The sequence below is a fragment of the Leopardus geoffroyi genome, chromosome A3, assembly GCF_018350155.1.
Source record: "Leopardus geoffroyi isolate Oge1 chromosome A3, O.geoffroyi_Oge1_pat1.0, whole genome shotgun sequence".
Lineage (NCBI taxonomy): Eukaryota > Metazoa > Chordata > Mammalia > Carnivora > Felidae > Leopardus > Leopardus geoffroyi.
The window spans coordinates 368,796-395,400 of NC_059336.1; the positions used below are offsets into that span (position 1 = coordinate 368,796).

Below are 26,605 nucleotides of genomic sequence, written 5' to 3' on the forward strand. Positions count from 1 at the left end.
TGTTTCTGTGTCACATTTTGATAACTCGTGCAATATTTCAAACCTTTTATTGTTACTGTATTTGTTGCAGTGACCTCTGATCAGTGATTCTGACTCAAATGCTCAGATGACGGTTAGCATTTTTTAGCAATAAGGTATTTTAAAATCGAGGCTTGTAATTTTTTTTTTTTTTTACACATAACGCTACTGCACACTCCCCAGCCGATGGTTTAACGTAAATGGAACGTTTATACGCACTGGGAAACCAAAACATTCATTTGACTAGCTCTATTGTGATGCTTGCTTTACTGCGGTTTATCTGGAACCAAGCCCTCCACAGGAGATATGCTCGTATGCCTACAACATCTAGAAGTAGTCAGCTACTTAATCTGATGGAAGAGAGTACCCTGTGAAACTTTCACATTTTAAATTATGATTTAAAACTCAGTATTATTTAAAACTCAGTATGTATGCCAGATATCACTAATATTACTGCACTGAATGTCAAAATTTCCTAGTCTCAGACAGAACCGTCTTAAGAAAGATCAATAAAATAATCTAAAATTAATTTTCCTAATTTCAGTGGGTTGCCAGTAGCTACATCCAAACTCCCCCCCACCCCCCCCTCCCCCCGCCCATGAAGGCACGTGCATACATGAGCAAGCAGGGGAAGCGCAGAGAGAATCCCAAGCAGGCTCTGCTCTGTCAACACTGGACTCAATCCCACAGCTTGTGACATCACGACCTGAGCTGAAATCAAGAGTCAGACACTCAACTGACTGAGCCACCCATGTGCCCCTAAAAACTAAGTTATTAAGCATCCTGAGTTATTAAGCATCCTGAGTCATTTGTGACTGGCAGCTTTCTCCCTCATAATTGGAGTAGCACAAATCTGTAATATACAGCATCAGAATGTTAGCGGGACAACTATCTGAACACTCCTGACCCAATAATGTTATGATCAGGCAAGCTCTCCACAGACAGAGGCACAGACTAATGTTCACATGGACATGAGAACTTCTGGAACAAGAAGCTTCTAGAAAAAATGATCTGTTGAAAACCCACCCAGTGAAAACACAAACCAAAGGCAGCAGTCAAAAATGGAAACCAGGGGTAACGGGTCTGTGGGCAGGTGTCGAACCCACGGAAATCCTAGAACAAGACTAAAGAGCACTGGGAGCTGTGGTAACAAATCTGATGGATACAAACATCGCAAACCTACAAGGACACAGGCGACAAGTGGGGGGAGGGGCGTGCAGACAAGGGTGGGGTTTGCCTGCACTGAGGGATGCTAATTTCATCAGCACCACCTTGATTTTTCTTTTTTTTTTTTTAAATCTTTTTTTTCAACGTTTATTTATTTTTGGGACAGAGAGAGACAGAGCATGAACGGGGGAGGGGCAGAGAGAGAGGGAGACACAGAATCGGAAACAGGCTCCAGGCTCTGAGCCGTCAGCCCAGAGCCCGATGCGGGGCTGGAACTCACGGACCGCAAGATCGTGACCTGGCTGAAGTCGGACGCTTAACCGACTGCGCCACCCAGGCGCCCCCCACCTTGATTTTTCTATGTCAAATTCAAGGAAAAGTGTAACAATGCTTTTATGTAAAAGACATGCAAACATCTTTAGAAGGTTAAGTATCTGTTTTTGGGAAAAACTAGGAACCAGAGGTTAACGGACATTTTCTTGGCTGTGTAACATTCATCCGTATCTTTTTTTTTTTTTAACATTTATTTACGTATTTTTTTTTTTTTTTTACATTTTTACTTTATTTATTTTTGATAGAGAGAGAGAGAGAGACAGAGCACAAGTGGGGGGAGTGCAGAGAGAAAAGGAGACACAGAATCCGAAGCAGGCTCCAGGCTCTGAGCTGTCAGCACAGAGCCTGACGCGGGGCCCGAACTCACAAACCGTGAGATCATGACCTGAGCCGAAGTCAGATGCTCAACCGACTGAGCTACCCAGGCGCCCCTTCTTTATGTGTTTTAAGAGAGCAAGCACAAGTGGGGGAGGGGCAGAGACAGAATCCCAAGCAGGCTCCACACTGTCAACGCAGAGCCCAATGCGGGGCTCGATCCCACAAACTGTGGGATCATGACCTGAGCCAAAATCGAGTTGGGTGGACACTCAACCAACTGAGCTGCCCAGGTGCCCAACATTCATCCATTTCTATACCATGGCTTGATTTTTTTAAATCATTATGCTCTTCTGTATTGTGTGAACTTTTAATACAGTTATAAAGTTACCACTTTTACAAAATCTACTAAGTTGTCCTTCTCAGAACATCAGCTGCCGCAAGACCTCTTCTAAAAGTGCACCCGGGGGCGCCTGGGGGCTCAGTCGGTTGAGCGTCTGACTTCGGCTCAGGTCACGATCTCATAGCTCGTGAGTTCGAGCCCCGCGTCGGGCTCTGTGCTGACAGCTCAGGGCCTGGAGCCTGCTTCGGATTCTGTGTCCTCCTCTCTCTCTGCCCCACCCCTGCTTGTGCTCTTTCTCTCTCTGTCTTTCAAAATGAATAAACATGGGGTGCCTGGGTGGCTCAGTCGGTTGAGCATCCGACTTCGGCTCAGGTCATGATCTCACAGCTCATGAGTTCGAGTCCCGTGTTGGGCTCTGTGTTGACAGTTCAGGGCCTGGAGCCTGCTTCAGATTCTGTGTCTCCCTCTCTCTCTGCCCCTTCCCTGCTCACATTCTGTCTCTCTCTCTCACACAAATAAACACACATTACAAAATTTTTTTTAAAGTGCTTCCGGATACATGACTGCCCTTCCCAGAAGGTGCTTTTTTAATGAGTCGCCTCCAGGACAGCTTTACTTAGCATGTTCGGTGTGCTGGGCTGTCAGGGGTACTGAGAAGCCCAGTCTACCCGGCCAGTGATGCCGCTGTAACCAGGGGTCTGGAGCTCATCCCCATGGGCTAAACTTCCCTCTTGCAACCAGGAAGTCTCCAACAAGCAGTACTGCAGAAAGAGAAAGCTGTTCTTTTGTGGGCAAGTCTGTCTGTTTTGGCCACAGCTGACGGAAGGCACCCAGACAAGGGGTCCAGTCACCCAGGGTCTAGCTGACCCCAGGAACCAGCAAACATCCTCACGTGGACCCCCTCCCGATCCAATTTCAAGCCCCTGGCAGTTTTCTGGCATCACAAACGAGAGCTGGAAACTAACCTCCTTTATGTCATAATGGTATGGCCAGCAGCTCTGACCTAATGTAACTGTGTCGAAGCCAAGTGCCCGCATCAGCAAGGGGTGGGCTGGCTGCGGGACAGTCCGCACAGACCCTACCCTAGCTTTACTTTGGTGTTGGTCTTCCAAGGGTTACTCGCCTTGGAGCGGGCATCGGCCAGCTTTTTTTAAGGCAAGACAGTAAACATTTCGGTCTTGTGGGCCAGACAGTCTCCATCACTGGGTCCCCAGTTTTTAGCTCTGCCTTTGAAGCCGGAAAGCGCACCGTGTGAAAGAATGGGCACAGGGGTGCTCCAATAAAACCTGATTTAATTACAGAAGCAGGTGCAAGCCCTGCCTTCGAAGTCACATACTGGGTCTCTTGTGACTTATTTAAGGGAAATTAGGTCCTGCCGATGGCCCCTTATGTTTATATACTGTGGACAAGTGTAGGTTTAGTTACTGTCACACTTTTTTCAGTCCTCAAAAGTAACCATGCACAAATACAAAACAAAGACAGAGGTACAAACTTAGGTGACTTAAAGAAGAAATGTTTTGAGGGGCGCCTGGGTGGCTCAGTCGGTTGAGTGCCCGACTTCGGCTCAGGTCATGATCTCGCGGTCTGTGAGTTCGAGCCCCACATCAGGCTCTGTGCTGACAGCTCAGAGCCTGGAGCCTGCTTCAGATTCTGTCTTCCTCTCTCTCTGCCCCTCCACTGCTCGTGCTCTGTCTCTCTCTGTCTCTCCCAAAAATAAATATATATATTTTTTTTAACGTTTTATTTATTTTTGAGACAGGGAGAGACAGAGCATGAACAGGGGAGGGTCAGAGAGAGGGAGACACAGAATCCGAAACAGGCTCCAGGCTCTGAGCTGTCAGCACAGAGCCCGACGCGGGGCTCGAACTCACGGACTGCGAGATCATGACCTGAGCCGAAGTCGGCCGCCCAACCGACTGAGCCACCCAGGCGCCCCCAAAAATAAATATTTTTAAAAAATTTTTAAAAGAAGGTGACGGCCACCTGGGTGGCTCGGTCGGTTGAGCGTCCGACTTTGGCTCAGGTCATGATCTCACGGTCTGTGAGTTTGAGCCCCACGTCGGGCTCTGTGCTGACAGCTCAGCCTGGAGCCTGCTTTGGATCCTGTGTCTCCCTCTCTCTCTGCCCCTCCTCCGCTCATGCTCTGTCTCTGTCTCAGAAATAAATAAACATTAAAAAAAGAAGAAGAAATGTTTCGAATATGCATTTTCAATCAATATGGAAGAATTCAAAGAAGTTGGTTGCAACATAAAGCAACTGGAGGCCAGACAGCAAGGGCACCCTCTTGTCCACGTAAAAATGGCTGGAAAGATCAAAGCTGTCCCTTGTCTGTTCATTCTTCTCACTTCATTAATGATTTACGGTTTTTCTCTGGCAATGAAACTGTAAAGGTACTACACAACAAATGGGAAAACTTAAACCAGAAGACAAATCCAAAAATCAGAAAACAAATGCCACTTACTGCAAAGAAATGCAGCGGCTGCTGTATCTGAGCAGGACCCATGGGAGGACTGTGCCCTGACACTTCACAGTCGGGTCTCCCAGGCTCCCTAACACCGCCTGGCACATCCAGGGCACTCGACACGTGGGTGGCCAGAGGTTCTTCAAACAACCTTCGACTGGAGACCTCGCAGCCCATGCATGACCCTCCAACCGCGTATCCTCAACTTATTTTATGGGTTTTTTCCAACTGGAATTTTAATTAAATTTAAGTTATCATGGAATGTGCAACAACTACCCTTACAATACTTCATACCAAAGAACACAGAAACAAGATCCCCCACTTTGCACGTTTCTCCAACGCCAAGAGGAAGGTCTGCTGAGTGCATCAGACACACAAGTGTTCTTGAACAAGGCGCCCCACCAGCCTCTCTATGACTACGATGGTAAGGTGTGGCGGCATGAGGGCAGGGCAGCACCAGACCAGATGGATAAAGACCCTGCCACGAGCCCCGCTGGGCTCCAATGCCTGTAACTTCACTCACAAAACACAGCATTCATCATTCTCCATGATCACTTATCTGAAAAATATTTACTGAGTCCTTCCACATGCCAGGCATTGGGAATACTATGATAAACAGGAAATACAATCTGAGAGTGGGGAGTGAGTTTAGTGAAGCAGGACACTCGAAATCAGCGAACACAGGTCCCCAGTAATACAGTTTATGGCAACAGGCAACAAAAACAGCTTATGTTTTAAGATTATTCTGGCTGCAGGGTATAAAACTAATATAAAGAAGATCCTGCCGAGGCACATTATAATCACAGTGCTGCAAGCTAAAGATCGGGAGAAAATCTTGTAAACTGAGAAAATGGGCATATTACATAGGAACAATCATCTGAATTACGTGCTTCTCATCAGAAATAATGGGAACCAGAAGGCAGTGAGCACACCTTTAAAGGGCTAAAATAGAAAACCCATCCAACCAGAATTCTATCTGCAGCAAAAAACATCCCTCCAAAACAAAGGTGAAATAAAGACATTTTCAGAAACACAAAGAAGGAAAGAAACCAAGAGAAAGACTTAACTTCTAATAAATGCCAAAGAGTTACTTAGGCCAAAGGGAAACGGTATCAGAAACTAGCACTTTCAGGAAGGAATGGAGCCTTTGGTAAGTATCTAGGTAAAAGATTATTTACTTTGAGACAGAGAGTGAAAGTGTGCACAGCAAGTGGAGGAGGGGCAGAGAGGGAGAGTGAGAATCCCAAGCAGGCTGTGTGCTGTTAGTGCACAGCTGAATGTGGGGCTATCATGACCTGAGCTGAAGTCGGACGCTTAACTGACTGAGTCACCCAGGCACCCCTCCTTTCTGTCTTTTACAAATATATATGAGGGGCGCCTGGGTGGCTGTGTCGGTTAAGTGTCGGACTTCGGCCTCAGGTTGGGATCTTGAGGTTCACGGGTTCGGGCCCCGCATCGGGCTCTGTGCTGTCGGCTCGGAGCCTGGAGCCTGCTTCGGATTCTGTGTCTCCCTCTCTCTCTGCCCCTCCCCCGCTTGCACTCTGTCTCGCTGTCTCTCAAAAGTAAATAAAGAATAAAAAAAAAAAAATTAAAAAGTATATATATATGAAAGGTGAAAGCGAAAAAACACCAATCCTGACTTTCACAGTTTATAAAGTCTGTGACATCCTCACACACAGGGTCCATCTGGGAAAGGAGGAGGACAGAGGGTTGCACCTGCCTGACGTCAGAGTTCCTCCATCGCATGTGAACTGTTACGTTAGCTTTAAGAAGAGTGAACACAAACGGCCAGCAACAAAGGACTATTCTATAGGGACATGACTCATCAATAAAAAAGGGTAATATACTGACACAAGCGATAAAATAGACAAACCTCAGGGCGCTTGGGTGGCTCAGTTGCAGGTCACGATCTCACAGGTGGTGAGCTCCCCTGTCGGCCCTCTGCTGTCAGCACAGGGCCCACCTCAGACCCTGTCTCCCTCTCCCTCTGCCCCTCCCCAGCTCACGCACTCTCTCAAAAATAAACATTAAGGAAAAAAAAAAAAAAACAACTCACACATATTATGTAAGACAAGCTAGATACAAAATGATTCCATTTACAAAAAGATTAAGAATATGAAAAACAATCTGTTGTGATATAAACCAGGAAAGTGATTATGGACAGTAAAAGGAACCTTCTAGGATGACAGAGATACTCTATAACTTAATTGGGATAGTGATTTCACAATTGTATATATACACCAAAACTCCCTGAAATTTACTAACATCTATGCATTTCACTGTATGTCAATTTCACCTGTGTTTAGAAAAGCGGCTGTTGTAATTAAGGCTATTTGTTCCCAAAGCAAATTACATAAGAAAATCAAAACGGAACATAAAACTCTCCAATCATCTAGAACAGGCTGCCTATCTTACAAACAGACTCTCATTTGGACACCATCACGCCCCCACCCTTTCCACCGTGTCTATCGGCTACTCTTAACACAGATTGTAACCACAAACCCTAAAAATACTCTGTCCCTTTAAGAGAAAAAAGGAGCTGCCACGAATATTACTCAAATTGGTATATATTTTGAGTCAGAAGATGAAATAGATGCTTTCCAAGCATAAAAACGATTCAATTTAAATTTGTACACCACTTCACACACATTTCAAAAGTTCACGTTCTGGTTAGAAAGTAAACATTGCCAGGCAACAGGCACTTTTTTTTTTTTTTAATGTTTATTTTTTTTGAGAGAGAGAGAGAGAGAGAGAGAGACAGAACACGAGCAGGGGAGGGGCAGAGAGAGAGGGAGACACAGAATCCGAAGCAGGCTCCAGGCTCCGAGCCGACAGCACAGAGCCGGATGCGGGGCCCGAACCCACAAACCTCGAGATCATGACCTGAGCCGAAGTCGGATGCTTACTGACTGAGCCACCCCGGCACTCCCAGGCAACGCACACTCTTGAAAGTTCCATGTTCAACCGGAACAGTCTTATAACTAAAACACAAACTGTAAATGAAAAGACCTTATTTCACTTAGTGTCCGTGATATTGGGAAATGCATCAGGAAGGGTACTGGCAAACAGAAAAGTTGTGGAAGGCCAAATACGAGAGAACAGTTAAGGGGAGAAGGAAATAATGAAGTTTTGTGGGTTCCTTTTTTTTTTGTTTTTAAATATTTATTTATTTTTCAGAGACAGAGAGAGAGACAGAGTGCAAGCAGGGGAGGGGCACAGGGAGAGGGAGACAGAATCTGAAGCAGGCTCCAGGCTCTGAGCTGTCAGCACAGAGCCCGACGTGGGGCTCAAACTCACGAAGCGTGGGATCATGACCTGAGCCAAAGTCGGACGCTCACCTGACTGAGCTACCCAGGTGCCCCAGTGGTTTCCTTTTTTAAAAGTGTATTTATTTATTCTGAGAGAGAGAACCTGTGGGGAGGAGGGGCAGAGAGAGGGAGGGAGAGAGAGTTCCAAGCAGGTTCCACACTGTCAGCCCAGAGCCTGACTTGGGTTTCAATCCCACAAGCCACGAGTCAGGAGATCACGACCTGAGCCAAAACCAAGAGTTGGACACTTAACCAACTGAACCACCCAGGAGCCCCTTGTGGTTTTTTAAATTAAATTCAACTTTTGAAAAAAGGTATTGTCTTAATACTTCATTTTCCTTACTTTCTATGAAGAGAAGGTATACTTTAGCGATTAGAAGAAACAAGCAGCTGGCGCAGGCAGGCAGCCCTACGCTCAAGACCACGAGCAGAGCCCATGGAAGAGCCACGGGGACCCAACCTTGAGATCCAGGGACGGCGCAGCCCTGCTGACTGGGTGAACAGTCTTCAACCGCGTCCAAGCCTTTCAGATGTCTTTCTACTCCCTGCGGGCGACGACGTGGGGATTCACCGCCTGCTGTCTGGAGCAGCTGCGCCCCGGCTGGTTTCCCCCAACCCTGTTCGAAGTAATGTCGAGGCATTCCTGAGACCCACCCTCAAGGGCGGGAGCGCAGCCCCGCCTCCTGCAACTACAGCGCCACCAGAGGTCCGCTGCCCAGGTCTTCACTCCAGGAGGGGAGACTAGCATCTTCAGGCTGGACCTTTTTCAGTAACATCACGCCCTTGAAAACAAAGGGACGTGCTTCGCGAATCTGTGGCGCACCCCGGTCTGTGCTGCTAGATGGGACACAAGGACCGGGCAGACAAGAAGGCACACTCATGTGGGCAGGAACGACGAGCTCGAAGATGGTCAGAGATCACCAGGCACAGAGGCAGAAATCCAGGAAAGAGGGAGGCTTTGCTGGAAGACACGTGCTCTGCCCTCCCCCACTGCTGCAAGGGTGTCGGTGATGCACAGCTCTGTTCCCCGACCCCCCAAGAGCGGCAACATCAAATCCCAGCCCCCTGGCCTGCCTTTCAAGGCCCTTTTGGCCACAGCCCCGCCCACCACCAGCATCTTCCCACCACCGCGTCCACTGGGCCTCGGGGCCTGACCGGCAGACCTACCTGCTCGAAGGCAGACCCACGGACCACCGGGGCTCTCTAACCACCCTGCCCCCTTCTCTGTGGAGAGATCCTGCCAGGACCCCTGAGCCCTGTGGACACACCTCTTCCTGGCCACTGCTCCACACACGCACAGCAGAGCCGTCCTGAGCCGTGGGCACGCGTCTGTGTTCACTCGTTCAGCTAAGGCTGACGGAGCACGAGTGACACGCCGTGCTCTGCTCTCAAAGCTGGGGATTTATCAGTGAACAAAATAAATGAAAGAGACAAAAATCCCTGTCCTCGTGGGCCATGTCTCTGCTTCTCAGAAGACTCAGCGGCCTTCAGGGAAAAGAGCTGAGTATTGGGACCCCTGCATTTCCGGACGCAGTTGCAGCACAGCGCACATGGTTTTTGTTTTTTTTTTTTTTTTTTAATTTTTTTTTTCAACGTTTATTTATTTTTGGGACAGAGAGAGACAGAGCATGACCGGGGGAGGGGCAGAGAGAGAGGGAGACACAGAATCGGAAACAGGCTCCAGGCTCTGAGCCATCAGCCCAGAGCCCGACGCGGGGCTCGAACTCACGGACCGCGAGATCGTGACCTGGCTGAAGTCGGACGCTTAACCGACTGCGCCACCCAGGCGCCCCACGCACATGGTTTGTTAAGAGCTGCTGCTGAGTCCAACCTACTGCTGGGGGGAAACTCAGCACAGGCCGGCTCTGGATGTGAAAGAACAGATGTGAAAACATCTTAAAAGGAAAGCTATTTCTGTTCTAATTATTTTTATGTAACATTTGACAAACAGAATGGGGTGCGTGTGTGTGTGTGTGTGTGTGTGTGTGTGTGTGTGTGTGTGTGTGTGTGTGTTATAATGCATTGTGATAAACACCACGATCCCATCCTTCAAATTAAAAATCTGAAGATTTCAAGGGCGCCTGCGGGCTCAGTCAGTTGAGTGTCTGACTAGCTCAGGTCATGATCTCACGGTTCGTGGGTTCGAGCCCTGCGTCGGGCTCTGTGCTGACAGGTTGGAGCCTGGAGCCTGCTTCGGATTCCATGTCTCCCTCTCTGCCCCTCCCCCATTCATGCTCTGCCTCTCTCTCTCTCTCTCAAAAATAAATAAATATGAAAAATAAATAAGAATGTGAAGATTGCCAATAACCTTGTGCTCTCCCCATATACATTACCCTGAATTAATGTTTATTATTCCCTTGCTTTAAAATATTACCTTGCATTTCTCCCTAAACATTATTTAGTTTTAGTTTTTTGAACCTAAAAAAATAGTCGAACATTCTCTTGGTTTCAGCTCATGATCTCATGGTCCCTGAGATCAAGCTGGGCTCTACCCTGACAGTGCGGAGTCTGCTTCGGATTCTGTCTCCCTCTCTCTCTGCCCCTCCCCTGCTCATGCTCTCTCTAACAAAAATAAATAAAAACAAAAAAAAAAAATTTTAAAAACCTCAGAGAACATTAAAAAAAGGTCAGTTTTACTATGCTCATTTAAAAAAATAAAAGAGAAGAAAAAAATCTGGGTTTGTATTTTACGTTTTGTTTGTAATTTACTTTTCCACTTAGTCATTTTCATTGCAGTTTACAAAAGTATCATCAGTCTCTGACAGACTGGCAATTAAAAAAAATCTGGTCCTTCACCACAAACCGTTTAGGAAGAGCCTGGGCGGAAGCCTGGAAGGGGAGCTTCTGGCTCCGGAGAACTGGCAGCGACTTTTTGGGGGTGCTACCTGCGACCAGGGGTCGGCAGCAATCAGCACCGCCCCCTGCCCCCTGGCACAGTCATGGGCACTGCCAGGATTCCCAGTATGCACCAGGGGGCAGAAGGGCGCCTTGCTCGGTGTGGACCGCTCACAGGGCAGTGTGTGGGGTTCGGGGTCTGCCCCCTGGCAGGGCGGCTGCACCGTGCCCCAGGGGCTGCACCAGTTGTGGCCTCCAGCACACCAACCCTCTACTGGTTATAAATGCTACAAAGGTTCCTAGTTCCTAGTTCCTTTTCATTTATTACCATGTCTACTGATGAACACTAGTGCTTACATTTTTAAAAAATGTTTTTAAGTTTACTTATTTCTTTTGGGGGAAAGAGACAGAGAGGGAGAGAGAGAACAAGCAGGGGAGGAGCAGAGAGAGAGGGAAATAGAGACTCCCAAGCAGGCTCCGCGCTCCTGGCCCAGAGCCTGATGTGGGGCTCGAACTCAAGAACCGAGAGATCATGACCTGAGCTGACACCAAGAGTCGGCCACTTAACCAACTGAGCCCCCAGGAGCCCCTCTTACATTTTTCTACTGTGCTAAAAACCATGAAATTTATTTACCAACTTACTCAACTCTATGCACACTGTTGTGCAACCGATCTCACAACTTCTTAATTATGAAACTGAATGTATCAAACCTTTGCAAAATGATGATCTCTTTGTTTCCCTTTTCTTTTTTGCTTTTGTTCAAAGTCCATCTCAACCCCAAGGCCAAAAGTAAAGTCTGCTATATTTTCTTCTAAAGACTTCACCCACAGGTGATCTGCTTCATCTGGAGTTAACATGGGCATGAGACAAAGGCCAACTTCAAAGGTCTCAGTCACACCCAGAGTCCCAAGTCCCAGGAGCACCCCCCCCACACACCCCCAGCCACACCTCCTCAGTTTGTTTCCTGCACCCACCAAACCCAGGCTCTACAGCCTGTCTCAGCAGTGTCACTCAGCACAGACATGAAGCAGCATGAAGGCCAACCAAGGGCTCTGTTCTCACTGTCTCTGGGGACACTGCTCCAAGATACAGAGGCCTCTATGGCTGCCATGCATCTCACTGTCCAGCCTTCCTACACACTGTGGGTCAAATAAGGAATGTGGCTGGACAGGCAGTCTCAAGAGCCACTGTCTGGCCAGGGGTAGGAGGACAAAGTACCCAAAGGAAAGTTCCAGGCCACAAAGATAATACACCAAATGATGGGAAGTGAAAATTTAGAATCCAAGAAAAAGTTGGGGGTGGGGGGAGCCTGTTTGCAACCTTGAGGGGAGAGGGGCCCTACTCTAGAAAGAAATTGTAATCAGAGAACAGGACCCTGGCTCTACAATAAACAGGATTTTCACAGACGGATACAATGTAACCATTCCATGGATTTCAACAATAAACTTACCCACAGTAACTTGGTTACAAGACACAATGTAAATTTCTCTGCCTTGCCAGCAGTGAAGGTAAACGGAAGACAGAAGTTGGAGGAAAAGAAGGGAAGGAACAGACGACGACAGCCTCAGGTGAAAGAGAGGTCGCTGAAGGAGCAGGACAAAGACACGGGAGTAAGTGCACAAGGGCTACGGAGAACGGCGGTTCCACAGGGACAGGCGGACAGAGGTTCTGCTGTTCTGCCTCCGGCACTCTGCACCCAACCCCACGCAAGAGACCCTGCCAAAAACAAAAATACTAAAACATGAGATACAACTGGTGTTCCAAAGACCAGGAATTTTCATCTATGGTCTGCGGTGAACCTGGTAATAATCGAGTACCAAAGAACATTCAAGAAGCAGGTGGATCTAAAGCTCCAGCCTCGAGCCAGGGAGGGCCAGTACTCCCAGCGCTGGGACAGACTCAGAACACAGGGAGAGGCTCGGAAAACTGATCTGAAGGTTTAACTCTGAATCTGTTATCTACTCTGAAAGAAAAAAATCCGTACACTACAAAAGAAATTAGCACCAATTAACTCCACTTATATACTGGAAGAAATTCTAAGCAAGAGTCAACAAATGTGGAAAACACAAAAGAAATGATGCCAAATGTTACAGTCTTCTGTTATATTTATTCCTAACCTAAAATGAATTTCAAGGTAGGGCGAGCCACTCTTGAACTCAGGGGCGTGAGTTCGAGCCCCATGTTAGGCATAGAGCCTACTAAAAAAAATAAAATAATTTCTTTTTCCTTTCCTTTTTTTTTTTTTTTTTTTTTTTTTAACATTTATTCGTTTTTGAGAGATGGAGCACGAGCAGGGAAGGGGCAGAGAGCGAAGGAGACACAGAATCCGAAGCAGGCTCCAGGCTCTGAGCAAGATATCAGCACAGAATCCGGCGTGGGGCTCGAACCCACAAACCATGAGACCATGACCTGAGCCGAAGTTGGACGCTTAACCAACTGAGCCACCCAGGTGTCCCCAAAATAAAATAATTTTCAAATGTAAAGAATTCTTGAAGTCACTGGAAATATAGGAACTCCACAAAAGACGTGAAGAATAAAAAGCAACAATGATGCCGAGCCTTAAAAGAAAGAAAATAAAAAGCAAAATGAGTCCCTTCTTTTTTTTTTTTTTTTTTTTTTTTAATTTTTTTTTTTCCAACGTTTATTTATTTTTGGGACAGAGAGAGACAGAGCATGAACAGGGGAGGGGCAGAGAGAGAGGGAGACACAGAATCGGAAACAGGCTCCAGGCTCTGAGCCATCAGCCCAGAGCCCGACGCGGGGCTCGAACTCACGAACCGCGAGATCGTGACCTGGCTGAAGTCGGACGCTTAACCGACTGCGCCACCCAGGCGCCCCGAGTCCCTTCTTTAAAGCCAACTTCCCCACCAAGCCTCAGAGCGTAAGAGAAGGGAGGGGCCCAGCCCAACCCGAGGCACGGAAAGAGCACTGTTTTCCATACAGCAAGCACTGCCCTTGGGCACAGAGAGGGTGTCCGCGTCCTCCTGCACCACAGAGCGGGCATTCTGCTCTCCTGAGCTCCAACACGGGAAACAAGACTGATGGCAGCAGGTTGCAACAGACAGACACCTGAGGGAGAGCAGAGACGACTCGCCCCAGGGCCCCACCCTCGAGCAGAATCCTGGGTTTCCCAAACTGGGCAACTGTTCCTGCAAGAAGAGGGTGTGGTGGCCGAGAGCAAGCCTCGTGCTGAAGCCCTTCCGAGTTACGAACTGAGCAGCTGCCCCGGGTTCTGGCACAACATTCAGTAAATGCTGAATTAATTTTATCAGTAGTAACTATGTCCAGAAACCAAATAAGGATTTTCTTAGTTAGGTGATGCTCAGAAGTTAAAAGGAAAAGGAGATCAGAAGTTGAGCAGAATCACAATAAATGTGTTCAACTGTGAGGAGACTAAAAAATGAAAGAAGGAATAGGAACTGAACGTTCTCAAAACTTTACTCATGAGAAGGGGGTCACCTGTGAATCAACCTGGAGAGAACCTGTCCTCTAACAAATGCCTGCCACATCCTGCAGGCGCCTGCCACTTGTGGCCTCGCCCTCCCTCCGGCCCGCTCATCCTCTGATGTGCAAACAGCACAGGGAAGTGGATGTGGGCAACGCAAAAAGAGGCCCTGGAATAGGGCACCAGCGCGGCACCAACAGCTTCCAGCCCTCTGTGTGCAGGGAGCTTAAGACAAGCTAGAGCCCCTGCCCCCAGAACGGGACCGGCAAGTACAAGTGACATTGCCATTCTCGGCACTGGAGCTCATAAGCGCTCCTCTGTGCACCATGCCGGAGAAGGTTCTAGGCCAGAACCATTACCGGGACCAAAAGTTTCCGGAACACCTTAATATATCTCCAAATCTGAACATAAAACTAGACCCTGGAAGACAAAGTATTTCTCATGAAGTAGTGAGCATCAGGGATTTTGGTAGTAGGTGTTTTAGCCTCACAGCACCTAAAGTCTCAGGGTATTGACGTCACAGTCAGCCTACGCAGGCACCAGGCTCTCTGCAGACCAGGCCTGAGGGTCCACAGGCAGAGCAGGAGAACCCGGAGCTACTTTGTACCACGGCAGAGAGGGACTCTCATGAACGCCTACCAGGAGGAGTTTTCTGAAGCCCAGTGGGCGAGAGTTCATACAACGCGACAGACAAGGCCCAGTACCTTGTGTGTCTCCAAGAGGAACACATCCCCAAAGGGACCTGCTGGAACCGGCATGACTTCCCTGCACGGACTCCTACTGCCCAACGTGAAAGTCCCCTGTGGATATGGCCAGCATCCGATGAAGTAAGACGGACGTGGCTTCACAGTGACCCCTGCCTGCAGCCACAACCAGAAGCCAACGATCCCGCTGACTCTAAAATGAAAACAAGCACACACTGCTGCTAAGCCAACGGTAAGAGATGCCTCATGTCAGAGGCAGTGTCACCTCCAAACAGAAGCTGGGTACAGCGGGGGAGAACTCGCGATCACGGCTGTAGCCGGACCAACGTGCCAGCTCCAGTCTAGGGAGTACTACCACGCGCAGGCATCGAGGGGCACACGTGCCTGGACACCACCAGATGCTCCTAAGAAGTCTGCTGGACAGGCACCGGGTCCACTGGGTGGCGTGAGGGCAGCTGTGAAGTCACCTGCCTGGGCTGGAACCTGGCTCAGCTGCTCATGAGCTCAGTAACCCGGGCAACTTCCTAAACATCCCCATGTCCCCTCTGTCCAACGGGAATGGAAACAGCCTGGCATCGTACGTCTGTGAGCCAGCTCACGTGCTTACAGCAGTGCCTGGTACACAATAAATACCAGTTATCACTATTATGATCTCCGATCTACAGATGAGGAGACCGAGGCTCAGAAGTGCCGCGTCATCCACTCAGGTCACTCTGGCAGGGGCCAGTGGGGTTGTCATCCAAATGCAAGTCTGACTCCCAAGTCTCAGTAACTGTTTTCTGTTTTTAATTTTTTAAAAAGCGTATTTATTTATTTTCAGAGAGTGAGCACAAGCAGGGCAGGAGCAGAGAAAGAGAGAGAGAGAGAGAGAGAAGAGAATCCCAAGCAGACTCTGTGCTGTCAGCACAGAGCCTGATGTGGGGCTGGAACCCACAAATCGCAAGATCCTGACCTGAACGGAAGGCAGATGCTTAACTGACTGAGCCCCAGGCTTCCAACTCTCAGTAACTGTTTCACAAGCAGGAGCAATCTGTCCCTACCCTAAGCACAAGTAGCTTGTTTTCTTATACATTAAGCCTCATCTGAATAAGATACTACATTAAAACCCTTTACAGTAGTTAAAAATAAACCCAAACACACACAGACGAAGTTCACAACGCGGGATGAGAGCCACGCTGCTCACAGCGTTCCAGACTCACAGCTTGCACACCAGCACGAACTATTGTTACATGCATTTGAGAGGTAAGAGGGGTTTTCTTTTTCCATCTTAAACTTAAAAAAAAATTCACACGTTATTAATTTGCCTTGTCATTTGTCTTTTAAAAACACAGCATCTAATTAGGTAAGGCTGTACACAGCTGTTTGCTGTTCACAGAAACAAGTTCTGCACCCGACCACCGTCGACGGGGTGAGCTGTCCCTCAGCTGGGTGGTCACTCTAGGAGAGGCCAGGACAAAGACCACAGGCCCATTGCAGGGTGCAGCATGCAGGTCTGATGAATGGACAGGCTTACCCATATCTGCCTCACAACATGCTGTGACTCTGTGACCGGTTTAAGACACGCCACAGGGGCTCCTGGGTGGCTCAGTCTGTTGGGCGTCCGACTCTTGATTTAGGCTCAGGTCATGATGTCACAGTTCGTGAGACTGAGCCCCTACGCTGGGACCACAGAGCCTGCTTGTGATTCTTTCTCTCCCTCCCTCTCTGCCCCTCCCCCACGCACACATGCGCTCTCTCTCTCTCTCTCAAAAATAGATAAATAAACTTACAAAGAAGAGAGCGGCACCTCGGTGGCTCAGTCGGTTGAGTGTCCCATTCTGGCTCAGGTCGTGATCTCATGGTTTGTGGGTTCGAGCCCCGCATCGGGCTCTGTGCTGACGGCTCAGAGCCTGGAGCCTGCTTGGGATTCTGTCTCCCTCTCTCTCTGCCCCTCCCCCGCTCATGCTCAGTCTCTCTCTCTCAAAAATAAACACTAAAATAAACAAACGAATGAAATTTAAAAATAAGACAAAATTCCCTTTAAAAAATAATAAACACCTAAAATGTGCCACAAGTAAACGGTGCGAATCAGACGCTATAGCACAGTCAAGAGCACGCCCACGCCACCCATACTTGTATGCACTGCAATCCGCTGGCCTTGGCGAGGACGAGATGATGTTAGTGGCTGGCTGGACAGACTGACCTAGCTGGCTGTCAAGACAGGGCGCTCAGAGGATGTTACAGTTACCCTTTCCACGGATACATTTTTATGGAAGAAGCCGGGAGGCAGAGGACTCCAGGGTGGGGCACACACACCAGGAAGAAGGGTGCTGCTGGCAGCACTCAGTTAGGGTCACCCCAACGGGCACGATGACGCAACAGGGAACAGCACTTTAAGAGGGGTAAATTCTGCCTGCTGTCATTCTAACACCTGGTGGCATTACTGGTGCTTATTCTTTTCAATACCACACCTTTACACTAGGGAAAGTATGTAACTGTCAATTTCCTCATCTGTAAAACTGGGTAACAGCTACGATGCAAAGCCGTCCTGGGAATCGAGCTGATGCACATTATGTAAACTGGCCTGTTCCCAACTGCAGTTAGGACCGTTTCAGAGGGTTTGCTACTGGGGGGCAGGGGGAGGGGGTCCTCTAAGTGCATTCCATGAGAAACCATACTGTTTCAAACGGGGGGGTGACTGCTCGGACAAGTTAAGAAATACTTCCTAGACAACTGTCATTCTTAAACTGTAGACCTTCTGGTTTCGTCTCAAAACAAAACTGGACCATGAGATCACATTTACAAATTCTGAACTTTAAAAAAAAAAAATTCTGAACTTTAGATTTAGATGTGAGGAGTCTCATCGTTCAAAGTATAAGATAAATTCATCCAGCAAAAATCTCTACCCACAACACAACTTCTTTTTAAGTTAAAAAACAGATGTTGGTTGGTTTCGTGTACTTTTAAAAGTTTTTTCTTTTAATGTTTTATTAAACTTTAAGAGAGAGAGAGAATGTGAGCAGTGGAGGGGCAGAGACAGAGACAGACAGACAGACACAGAATCCGAAGCAGGCTCCAGGCTCTGAGCTGTCAGCACAAAGCCTGACATGGGGCTCGAACCCACAAACCTTGACATCATTGACCCGAGCCCAAGTCAGACACTTGACCGACCGACTGAGCCACCCAGGTGCCCCTAAAAATTCTTTCATAACTGAAGTCATTTTATTTATAACTAAATTCTTTTTTTAAAATATATGTATTTATTTTGAGAGAGAGAGAGAGAACATGAGTAGAGGAGGGGCAGAGAGAGGGAGAGAGAGAAACCCAAGCAGGCCCTGCGCTGTCAGCACAGAGCCCAACGGGGGGCTTGATCTCACAAACCATGATCACGACCTGAGCCAAAATCAAGAGTTGGGTGCTTAACTGACAGAATCACCCTGGAACCCCTATAACTAAATTCTTATCACACCAAAATTTATTGCAACTGGCCAAAAAACAATAACAGAAACACCAAAACACTGTTATCATCAAACCCTACAGCAGTAGCTACATGAGCACCAAAATATAAAATGTTAAAATCCCATGTGAGTGAAAAGGAAAAGACACACATTGCCACAGAGAATCTAAACTTCATACTCTGTGGCAAAAATTACAGAGTCTGTACTGTTTGACCTAGAAAATTTTCATTATTTATCTAGAGAAACCCTCTCACAAAAGACTCTCCTATTTAATAAGAAAAATTCAATGGGACTGCCTAGGTAAGAATCAAACATTTGCTATGCTGCTAATCCCTTCCAATAATAGATGGGGGGGGAAACAGTGAGACAGTGATACACGCTTGTTCTGCAGAGCCCAGCCACTCCTGCCCAGCACCTTCCTCTACATTCTTCTGGGACTGTCTGAGGCAGGACCCATGATCTTGGGCCCCCAACCCCCGAACCAACGCAAGGTTACAAGACGCCAGAGATTCAGGTGCTGTTGGTTTCACTGCACCACATGTCTACTCCACCCAGCGAGGACAGGACTGACAGTGCTCTCTAAGAAAGGGGACGGCCACCCCAGAGATAGCCAGGGTGGGGCACAGCTGACAGGGCGGCCGGTCAGCGTTCCAATCGTCTGACTCCTAGGGCTGCAGTTTTATAACCAACTGGCACAGAGCTCCTCAGGACGCGGCAGTGGAGACTCCAAAGGACTGCACACTCCATGTCGTCAACCACCGTATTTGCTGATACAAGTTCAATGCAGAAAAATTAAAAGGCTAATAAAATTACACACAGCCAAGGATGACAAATAAGGTTCATTCACACTTACACATTCAAGGGACATTCACTGATCACTCACAATATATCACACAATTTAAAAACATTAGTTGGGTTTCTGCCACAGGACTAAATTTGGTTTTTTTTTGAAGTTATTTGTTTATTTTGAGAACAAGAGTGTGGGGGGGGGCAGAGAATGAGGGAGAGACAGACAATCTCAAGCAGGCTCTGCACTGTCAGCACAGAACCTGAAGTGGGGCTCGAGCCCACGAACCATGAGATCACTACCTGAGCTGAGCTCAAGAGTTGGACATTTAACCAACTGAGCCACCTAGGTGCCCCCAGAACTAAGCTTTAAAAACCATTTTTAGGGGCGTCTGGGTGGCACAACGGGTTAAGTGACCAACCCTTGATCTCAGCTCAGGTCATGATCTTGCAGTTTGTGAGTTCAAGCCCTGCAATCAGGCTCTGCGCGGATGGTGCTGAGCCTGCTTGGGATTCTGTCTCTCCTCTCCGCCCCTCCCCTGCTTATGCATGCTTCCTCTCTCTCAAAATAAAGAAAGAAACAATTTTTATTTCACCTGGATGGCTCAGTCCGTTGAGCTTCTGACTCTCGGTTTTGGCTCAGGTCATGGTCTCACAGCTCATGGGTTCGAGCCCCGCTTCAAGAGTTTCAGCCCCGCCTCACGGAGCCTGCTTGGGACTGTGTCTCCCTCTCTCTCTGCACCCCCATGCTCGAGCACACTCTCACTCTCTCTCTCAAAAATAAATAAACGTTTGAAATAAAAAATAATAAAACCATTTATGTAAGATACATGAACAACGCAAAATAGTTTCGAATGAAGTGAACTTTTAGTATATACGGATCAGTCCTTAAAAAGAACACGGATTAAGATGGCATTTTCAGGGACAACCCACACCTGGTGCCATGAGACACTTCTCTCTTTAGAGAGTGAGGTGCTGGACCCCATCTCTGCAGTCTCAGCTCTAAGGACGCTCGCTGGCAAGCATGCAAGGCATTCAACAAAACTAGCGCAAACACCAAGGAACGACAGAATGCAAACTACAGGCCATTTGCTGATCTAATCCTTAAATCTTCCCAAGCTACCGATGACGGACTAGCTGCTAATCTTCTTCAGGGGATGTCATTATTTGAGGGCTGGCCCTGGTGTCAGGATGGTAAAGGCACAGCACTGCCCTCTCTGAAATTAGGCTTAGCGTTTTCATAAAACAGGACCGTGACCATCTTTCAGCACCTTGGTCACTTCTATTTAGGAAGCAGTTGATGAGACACCTTTCACTTATCATCCCGCATACTCCCCAAACAGGCAGGCAGGGCAGGTACCACTACCCCCATTTTAGGGAGGCCCCTAATCACGCGAGCCCGGTCTTGTCCTTTTCAGGAAGGAAAAGTCTAGCACGGGTTCTGCTGACCCGCAGGAGGGGTGCCTGCAGCCCAAGAATGCTCAGATCTAACCAACCAATCAGAGCGTAAGAGTAAGCCTCGTTTTAGGAGTACCGTAGTTTCAACCGCTATTCAGAGCATCTAGACACTCACGAGGGCACCACTAGAGCTAAGAGCCTCCTCTCCACTTGTGCAAAGGACTGGTCACCAAGCTGGATACCAGTCCCCAGAAGACACAGGGGTCTGTCTCTTTACTGGAAAACGGGACGCTGTTTGCTGACAGCACTGTATACTCCAAACCCCGCCCGGAGTACTTCACAGGAGAGCGAAGGAATGTTCAAGGGTGATTCTGCTGGGTGTCCCACACTCATTTTGTTCTCTGACGTTGGAAGCAAACTCCCACCTTCGATAAAACTCCACCTTATCACAACTGCCTAGCTCCCCTGCAATTCAGTCATTTACTCAACACCTAGTGAGCACCCACCACCCCCCAGGACCAGCGTGTGCACCTCATACTCAGGCTCTAAACAGGCACCGTCCAGTAGCCTGTTAGGGGATTCTGCGTGGTGGCGTCAGGTAGGTGGTCGCTGCAGCAACCGGGACAAAAGGCCTAAATCGAGTTCTGGGAACAAGTAAGGGCTGCAGGGTAGCTCACAACTGAGCACAGGGCCACCTCTGCAGGAGGACTCGAGGACAAAGTGGCCAAGACACGACCACCTTAATTAAGAGTACCACCCTCAGAAACACACAAAAATGCACCTACTCTGAGTTAATAGGGGCCTGAGGTGAAGGGCTCCAGAGCCATTTAAGCACAAAGCAGGACTCCGCCTGCTCCTGTCACAGTCACACAACGAGACCCGGGCTTAGGCCTTCAGGAACAGCTCACTTCAAGTAGCTCTCGGAACAACTACTACCTCTCAGCCCAATTAACCAACAGATGTCGCCAAGTATTAAGACCAGCATGTGCGGGGCTTGGGGGGGGGTGGGGAGGGGGAGTAACCAAAGACAGAATTTCTGGAAGCATTATTATCAGTTACAGATCTTCCGACTTTAAATACTTCCCATTTTGAAATAACTTAAGCTAGAAGTTGCAGAAAAGGCTCTCCAGGGATGGCTGTCCTCTCCCAAAGGGCAGGTGGCTCGCCAGCATTCCCTCAGAACCCAGGACCTCTAGGTGTTCAGTGCTAACCCACAATGCCTTCCAAGCAACAGACGGCGTGCTGCACAGAACTGCTAAGCTCGTCACTATCATTCATTCAACAAGTATTTCCTGGGCACATACTGTGTGCCAGCAACAGTTCTTTGCACGGGACGGCCTCCCTGTGGACCTTCTCTTGCAGTAAAACACCGACACAATAAATCCGTTACACAGGACATTAAAATACCTAAGCGCTGAAGAAAAATTAAGGAAAGAAGGGAGACAGGAAACAGGAGGTGGCGAGTTGAAATTCTAGGCAGGGCAGTCAGGGAGGGCCGAGCCTCTCGGAGCACGAAGGGGAGGAAGTGAGTGTTCTGGGCAGACCGGAGGACACAGCAGATGACTTTCCCAAGAGACTAGCAAGAAGGCCGCTGTGGCAGGGGAAGAGTGAGTCGGAAGGCCAGAGGTAGGAGACTGGTCAGAGAGGCGCGGGAGAGGCCCGACAGGCATGCTCCCCGATAAGGGTCGCCTTCCAGCTGAGAAGCCGGTGCCTCGGCGAGCCCGAGCGTCTGCTCACCACACAACCCCTGGGTGCTGTGCTTTGACGGGGCCAAGGGGCCAGGCCGTGGGGGTCCTGACCACACATCTCCTTCAGCGTCCTGCGCGGGTGGACAAAGAGGAACCACGATGACCAGTGGGGGCACAAGGCCGTCTGTATCAAACACACAGGTCGGCCACCCAGTCGGCCAGCCAGAAGCAGCTCCTGTGGCTCTCGGTTTGGCCATGTGCCACCCGGAGCTGCCCTGAGTCCGAGAACACTGACACAGGGGAAAGGAGAGTTGTGAACACTCGATGATAAGGTTCCCCCAAACCCTCGAATCCTGGCTTCTGACTTCATCTCCCGTTTAACGGATTACTCCAACCCGAAACTTCGCTTGACATCTCACAAGAAAGAAGCAAATAAATGAACATAAAGTCTTGGAAGGGCCAGCCAGGGCACTGCCTTCAGGCAACCATGTCAATAGCTGGGGCAATATAGCTGTTTCTGTCATTAAGGTCGTTTTTTTAGACAACTAAGTTAGGACATTCAAACGGAGCACTATTAGGCCAAGACCAGCAAGTTAAAACGTCCCCTATCAGATCTAACCTGAAAAAAAAAAAAAAACCACACAAAATAAAACTGAAACTTTTGCTTCCTTTTCCTGTATGACACAACTGAATGAATTTTGAGAAACCATCTCCTGGGCGCACGAAAGAGAGCTCGAAGTCCAGCACTCGACACAAACAAGTCAGACCCTGACCGGATGAGTTCCGAATACTGTCTCCTTCAGAGTACAATACAAAGCACTTCGCAAAATAACGTCTTTATAAAACTGATAAAAACGTTTTATTATTATTACCTTTACAAACCAAATGATTTCAACCTAAGAGATTAACTGAGAGCTCGCTCAGGAACACATTTCAATTCCCTCAGCCATAGACATAATGCCCCAGGGACCAGATTACGTGTGGCTCCCTTAGACCAGCGGTTCTCAACCATCTTAGCCACCGCCCCCCCCCCCCCCCCGCCCTCCGGGAAGCAAAAGACCCTCAGGTCAGTCACGGGGACAGTGGGGGCGGAGGAAGGCCGCGCGCTGCCCGCGATCGGGCAGGAGGGGGACCGGCTGCTGAAGCGTCGCACACACCCGAGAGCCCCCACGGGACTGCGGCCCCACCTACCCACCCCCATCTGAGTGCGGGCTGCCCCGAGAGACGCTGCGCCCACATGTGGTCGTCCCCGACGCCACCGCGGCCCTGCGGCGGCACCCGGGCACCGCTCGGCGCGCACAGACCCCTCGCGTGGCCCCCGACGAGGGCACGCGCGGGCCCGGGGCCGCGCGGTGGGCGCACCTTTCCGCCGGCTCCTCTTCGCAGGCCGCAGCGCCCACCCGCCCCGCCGCTACGGCGAGCACTCCCGGGAAGCTCCCTCCCCCGCCGGCCCCCGCCCCGCGCCCTCGGCCCGGAGGGAGGGTCGCCGCCGCTTCCCGCTGCGGGCGCGCCGCCCCTCGCCCCCTGCAGACCCCCGCGCCCCGCGCCGCCTGCCCCGGCCTGACGGGAGGCCCGTGGGGCCCGCCGCGAGCTCACCTGTCCGCCCGCCCGCCCGCCCGCCGTTCCGCTCCTCAGCTCCGCGGCGCTGCTGGGCAGCCGGCCGACGCGCTCCTCCTCAGCCGGGGCTGCGTCTCGGGAACCCCCGGGGTCGAGGGTGGGGGAGGAGGCGGCGGCGGCGGCGGCGGCGGCGGCGGCAGGGGCAGCGGCGGCAGAGGGCGCGGGAGCAGCACCGGCACAGGCGGCGGGGGCGCGCACGTCCACGCACGCTCACGCACGCACCCGCACCGGCGCGCGCGCCCCCGGAAGAACGTGGGCTCCGCGGGTCGGAGCGGCGGGCGGGGCAGGCCGCGCACGCGCCCAGAGCTCTAGGCGGAGGCTCCGCCCATGCGGGGCGGAGCCGCAAGGTGACAGCGGCTGCTCCGAAACGCCGGGTGCGGGCCGCGCCTCGAGCGACAGCCCAGGGGCGGGGCCCCAAGTGACAGCCCGGGAACGGAAGCCCCGGGAGCTGTGGGCGGAGCCCGCACTGCAGAGCCGGAAGCGCCTACAACCCGGCAGGGGCGGGACCTAGGCGCGCGGGCCGAGCCTCCCGCCAGTGCCCGTGGTGCTCGGGTCCGCGGGTAGGTGAGGCGGTGAAACCTGCGAAAGGGGAGGTGTGCGGTCTTGTCTCGCCGCCGACTTTGCTCGTCCAAGAACGGGAGAGGGAGCTGCTAGGAGATGACCCAGAGGCCGACGCCCCCCTTTCTCCGGGCACTGGTTAGGGACTGACATTTGCTCACCCCTGGAGCGCAGAGATGGGACTTCCTTTCTTCCTGCCCAACCAATGAAGTGCCACCACCACTGTCCAGCCACGCCCCCAGAATCGCCTTCAGACAGTGGCGTGGAAAAGCAGGAGAGCCAGCGTCCACACACTTCCCTCCCTATACAGGTAGGACTCCTGCTCATCCTATTGGCCACCTGGGAGGGGAGGCCTGCCGGTCACCTTTCCCTGTCACTCCCCGGAACCGTAAGCAGTCCTACCACTTATTCAGTGCTTGCTCTGTGTCTGGTACACTGACATGTGGCAGTTTTCATTCTAGAAGCCACGCAGACCTTTTCTGGCGTGTGTCCGCCTCACTGCCACTCTTGCGCATTGGCCATTTTCCATTCAGCGGAGTTGTCTTTTATAAAAGAGAAACCTGATGACATCTAAGGCTTCCTAGAACACTGAGTAAAATCCAGGCTTTGCCAACAAGCTCTGACCCCTGTCTGCCTCTGCCCTCTTCTTACACCTCTCTGCTATCATGCTGGCTGTGGCAGAGAGCTCGGGAAGCCTCCTGGTAGTCGTTAAATTGTGCAACACGAGGAGGCAGTAAGAAAAGGCTTATGAAAACCAAGAAGCAGAAAGGCCAGATTAATACTGTCTATTGATTCAAGAGGATGAAAGATTCCCGGACAGAATCATAGGAGGAAGGAGGCAGTAAGATGGACAAGCTGTGTTCAGCCTGTGCCGGAAGCTGCAAGAATGAACGAACCAGGCCTTAGTGAGTCCATCTCTGATACAATAGTTCCACTTTAGGGCCATTCCTCCTAAAAAAAAAGTTCCCAAATATAGAAAAAGGTGTATACTGTTGTTGTAAAATAGTGAAAATGGAAACCTGCCCAACTGTATAAGCAAGCACACTCAGTGGAACAAAATAGCTATTAAAAACGTACACAACGGCTACGAAACAGTGTAGAAAATTCTTGTGATAGTTCCTGAAAGTAAACGAGCAAGATGCATGACATAAAAAGTACATCATTATGAGTATGTCTACAAATAAGCAACCCAACCTGTTCAGAGGAAGTGACAGAAGATGCCGGTCAAATGCCGACAGTGGCTATGGTCAGGCCCTGTGCTTTCCATGCCCTTGAATCACGGGAGGCGAGCCGCGTTATCCTCACCCTGAGACAGGGAACTGAGGCTTCAGGGAAGCAGGTGCTCTGCTGCTCCCCAGCCCCTCCCAGGCATGTCCGTGTCTCCACCTGCCCCACCAGGTGCTCTAGTCCTCCAAGCTCTCAAAGCTCATCTCACACAAATCTGTTAGAGGAATACGTTGTCTTCCCCAACAGATGGGATCGCAAAGCCCTCGAGAGCTGGGTCCACAACAGATTCCCTCTATCCCACAAAGCCTGACAGACTTCCCCACAAAACATTTAAATATTTAATCCGTGAAGACTACATGGAACCCCTTTCCAAAGTAAATTAAGGTAAATGTTGACTTCAGGCAGCGGCGGTGCTTTTCCACCATTCTCCCGGCCCACTGTTGTATTGAGGTCCCACGTGGAGTGTAGACTTCCTACAACTTGGAGTAACTCGCTTTCCCCACTGCTACATCTGGAGCAAGCCTGCTCCCCGATCCCAAAGGAAAGTCCGATACTCCCAGTAAAGGCACTTGCCACTGGGAGCGCCCAGGGCAGCGGGGTTGACACATCTGATGCACCAGGGCAGAGCACAAGGAAGGAAAAGCAGGGCACAGAACATCGGGTACCGTCTGAGAGCACACTTGCATATCTGCTTGCCTTTTCGTGGAGAAATGCAGGAGGAAAGCGGTGGGGAGGGCACGGGTGGGGAACCGGAGCCTGTGTGGACTTCTGAATCTTGCAGATTGCCTTAAAACGATGAACTCGCAACAAAGGAGCCCTCAAACTGCCCTGGGTCGCCTCACCAGTGTCCCTGCACACACCCGGAGGCCTCCGGCCCCGCCTCCCCCGTGCCACCGTCTCAGTTCACGGGAGCTCCCTTTGCAGTTGATTTGCTCCAGGCCATCGTTTACCTGTCTGTCCACAT

At 50.0% G+C, this 26,605-nt stretch overlaps 1 protein-coding gene across 2 annotated transcripts in view; it reads right to left on the reverse strand.

Moving 5' to 3' along the window:
* Positions 1-24,105, reverse strand: part of DNAJC5 (DnaJ heat shock protein family (Hsp40) member C5) — a 39,224-nt gene extending 15,119 nt beyond the window's left edge. Inside the window, exon 1 of one of the 2 annotated variants that reach the window (XM_045443885.1) lies at positions 23,836-24,105. The gene's annotated coding sequence lies outside the window, so the exon portion shown is untranslated. The remainder of the gene's footprint in view (positions 1-23,835) is intronic. The other variant, XM_045443886.1, reaches the window with a different exon arrangement.
* Positions 24,106-26,605: the final 2,500 nt, after the last annotated feature.